This window comes from Megalobrama amblycephala, linkage group LG14 (genome assembly GCF_018812025.1).
Source record: "Megalobrama amblycephala isolate DHTTF-2021 linkage group LG14, ASM1881202v1, whole genome shotgun sequence".
Lineage (NCBI taxonomy): Eukaryota > Metazoa > Chordata > Actinopteri > Cypriniformes > Xenocyprididae > Megalobrama > Megalobrama amblycephala.
The window spans coordinates 9,619,984-9,624,295 of NC_063057.1; positions in this window are offsets into that span (position 1 = coordinate 9,619,984).

Sequence of the window (4,312 nt, forward strand, 5' to 3'; positions counted from 1 at the left end):
TTAAAAGTTTAAGCAAACTTATTCCACCAAAGTTTTTCCTAATTTTGACTCACATTTGTTCATTATTTTATTGCGTTATATCTTTCTTTTCCTTTCTTGGTTATACACTTAGCCACTCTATTTTATTTATTCATTTACCTCTTTGTTTAATTCCCTTTTTCTTATCTCATCCCATTATTTTCATTTATTTTCTCTTTCTTACCGTTTTCCTTTCCTCTTCGTATTCTAGCTTAGGAACGACACACCTGAGCCTCAATAGGAGACTCTGATATCTTTTTACGAGTTTCAAACCAATCAGAGACAACCCTCTCTTTACTAACATTTTTATTCTCATGGGTTAGTTGTCCATCAACTACCAATTATATCCTTCGTAATTAGACAAAGGCTTCAGAGCCATTTGTGGATCTGGTCTCCTTTCTTCTCCTTTCCTTTTCCTCACGTCTTTCCTGTGCTCTCCTGCTTTCTTCCATCCTATTCTTCACTTTTGTAGGGATCAAGCTTGGACGAACCATCAATCAATTCTAAAGAAAGAGAAACACAATCTTTCCAAAGAAACCATTCATTAGGTTTTTGATTTTAATCAAACCCTTTTGTGTTCTCCATATTCCCTGCATTTGTAAACGCAATTTAAATTTTGACATTTCCTCCAAGAACATTTAACAGAGACAAGTGTTGAGCAACCGTTGCCTTCACAGCATCCCTGGTAAGCAGTTCAACTGAAGGTGTGTGGTGTCAATCCTGTCAAACTAAGAAAAGAGGTATCAGCATTATTATTGTATTATTGTCCTTGCGAACATAAACAATAATATATATTTTCTTTTCTTTTATTTTTAGAAACAGCTTTTCATTAATAGAAAATATTTATTGGAAATAAATATTTCTCTACATTGAAAAAAAAAAATCTCTTTTTCCTTACTCAGTCGAGTGACAAAGTCCTCACATCACGAGTTGAAAACAGTTTTTCATTGATAGAAAATATTTATAGGAAATATTTCGTCTATTGAAATTTGTTTTAACTTTTTCTCTTTCTCTTTCCCTTACTCAGTTGAGTGACAAAGCCTTCTCATCACTAGCCTACCTGTCTACACACTGAGACCAACACGTAGCCACACTTCACTATTGGTGTACATTCACTGAACGACACTTAGCTGTTCCACCACATATAGGCTTGCACCCCACACAGATCTGTGTCAGTCTCTTCTCCCCAGCGTGCCAACATGTCGCAGACGGAAAACCCCACTGCCCAAGATGTGGACGCCTGGCTCAGCGGCATTACAAACTGCCTCATGCCAAAGACAATTGAACTGTTATTATTTTTAATAATAATCATAATTCTGAGAAGATTCCCGACACATGATTCAAGCCAGAACCAAGACCACACTGAACTAGGCAAGATAACCAATTCTCTAAGCATTGCCTTCACAGCCCAGCTGAAACTAAGCGACAAGCACATCACCCACCTACAGGAGGAGCTGACACGTGCCCAGAGCCGCATAGACAAGCTGGAAGTGAAAGTCCAGGACGACTTCAAGCGTCAGACCACTGAGTTCCTGAGAGAGCTGATGCACATCCAACGCTGCACAGACCAGCTCAAGGTGAAAGCTCAAGACAAACTTGTGGAGCAAGAAACAAAGGAACAAGTTGACAAGCTCCAAGAAGCCCTTGCAGTTGCGGAACGTGACAAGCAAGAATTAAAGACTGTCCAAAGTCACCTGGTAAACCAACTAGAAAATGCCAATTCTGACATTAAAGATAAGAACTTTAAAATCAATGCTCTGGAAGACCATTTGAAATGGTACAGCACTGAAATGGACCATCTAAACCAACAATTAGACGATGCCAACGGCAAGCTCTACATGGTCAGAAATGAACTTAAACATGTTCACACACAGAAACCAGAGTCAAGAAGGGAGGGGCCTCCCTCAGCATCACCACTGCTGAGCAGAACAGAGCCCCCCATCCAAGAACCGCCATGCAACGGAAGGAATGAATGGCCAAAACCCACAACATCACCGGCCTTCACTACAGGATTCTTCCCTGTCAACCAAAGAGAGCTCATCCATGCAGACCCCAAAGTTGCGCACGAGATGACCCTTAAAGACCTTGACAAGCTGGCTAAGAACATCACACAGTTCAACCCGAACTCCATGGAGAACCACAACATCCAGACTTATCTCCGAGATATTGACTTCTACCTAGAGGTGAGACCCAATGTGACTGACGGAGACAGGTTGTATCTCCTCAGGTCCACATCCAGCCCCGAGGTACGAAGCTTCTTAGACCGACAACCTGTTCACGTTAAGCACAACTACCAGCTATTACGTGAGTCACTGATCAAAGAATTTACAGGCCCAGAGTCTGAACATGGACTGCTAGTCGCCTTGGAAACCAAACAAGGTCGACAAGAGACTCCCCAAGCTTACTACAACCGTTTCCGACAAGCCTACTTAGGTGCACATCACGAACCGGAACTTGAAGAGGATGTGAACTTCAAAACCCTCTTCCTGAGAAACCTGCACCCTGGACTAAGTCACCATCTTGGCGTCATGGCCTGCCCAAGCACAATGTCAATCCAACAGCTACGTGACTTGACACACAAGGCCTACATCAAACAGAAGATGAACTCAAAGAAAGGTTTGAAAAAAGTCACAATTTCAAACTCTGGCAGCCAAGACCCAAGCCGTGCACTGCAAGACGGCCAGTGGCATGACAATGCCACAGCCTGTCATAAAGGACACGGAGAACGTGACCCCCATGCCACTGACAGCTTCCACACCGACAGCTGGAAAATGTCATGGGACCAGCCACACTTCTCAGGAAACCCACCAGAAAGAAACATCTGGGATCCAAACTGGACAGCTAAAGTCCACCAACCAACACATTCAAATGCATCCACTGTGGGTAAGCGACGGCGGAACCCACCTCTGCATCACTCAGTTAAACACAGCACTGAGAACAAGAACGCCCAAGAACAAGACAGTTCCACCTCAGAAGACATGGAACAACTGATGAGGCAAATTACAGCGTTCTTTGCAAACAACATAAACAGCGACGATCACAAGGATGAGTCACCCTTGTTATGACTAGAGACGGAACGGAAGGTCAGTGATCACCTGATCCACCTTCCAAATGGAGATGACTGCCACCTGTTCTACAACAGCACAGAACGAAGCGGTCTCTTGCAGCCAAACACCACTGGAAACTCAGTAATACCAGAGAACACAGTTCTGGTTACTCATCACCCACCAATAAACCCAACGAGTTCCCATCTCAAGAACCATGCTTGTGCAACAGTAACAACAGTAAGCACAGAAGGTCAGACAGTCTGTCACAACCAGAAGGCATTACAAAAGGAATGCAACGTAGGAGACAAAGTTTTGCACCACAGCTCAACACAGCCATGTCAAACTTCCTCCCACCTTCTGCCAAAGAACTTCCTGCCTCACTGGACTGACTCCCATCAAATTAGGGATGATCCCTCGTCCCAAGTCCAAGATGTAAAGAGCCAATCTTCATCTAAGCCCTTCAAGAAAAGGGGGGAGCAAGACAGACTGAACCAGATCTGACCATACATACACTGCACTACATTACATTTTACACTACACTACATTAACATACTCACCAACATGCTCTTCCTACAGACAGATATTAGTTTCAGAACCTAGCTCAACATCGACTTAGCTACATTCACCATAAGAAACATGCAACCATCTGCACAACAAGTAGAACACCTTTCATTAATGACACCTTAGATGCATGCAGTAGTGTTAGCCATACCAGGAAACACTTAACTGTTTTATTTTGTTTTGTTTTCCTCTTCCTCTCTTTCCCTTCTTCTTTGTAAGGTAAAATACCTGACTGCCCCATAAGGGTCAAGGTCGTGACATTAGGATTGACGCACCACGCCTAAGGTCTGAAAGCCATTTGAAAATTCGAATGTGAGCCCGAGAGAGCTCCATGATGGGTCACATCATTTTTACCACAAATGATGTCAATTTAGAAGAGAAGGAAACAAACAATTTAAATCACACAATTTGATCCAAGTATTAACATACTGAGACAATGTAGAATAACACTCCTAAAATTCAAACTTAATCCATTAATACTCAGATAATCTAATTCCCTGCACCAGTATAGTGGTCAATCATGGAGGTGTTGTTTTGTTGTTGCTTTGTGTGTGTCCGCTTCTGTCCATTTTTCCACAGTGTCCGCCGATGTCTTCATCTCAACACATCGCCGAACAAAGGGGGGATATGTAGGAACTGTGGACGAACCAGACAAATGAATCATTCAGATGATTCTTTCAAAACAT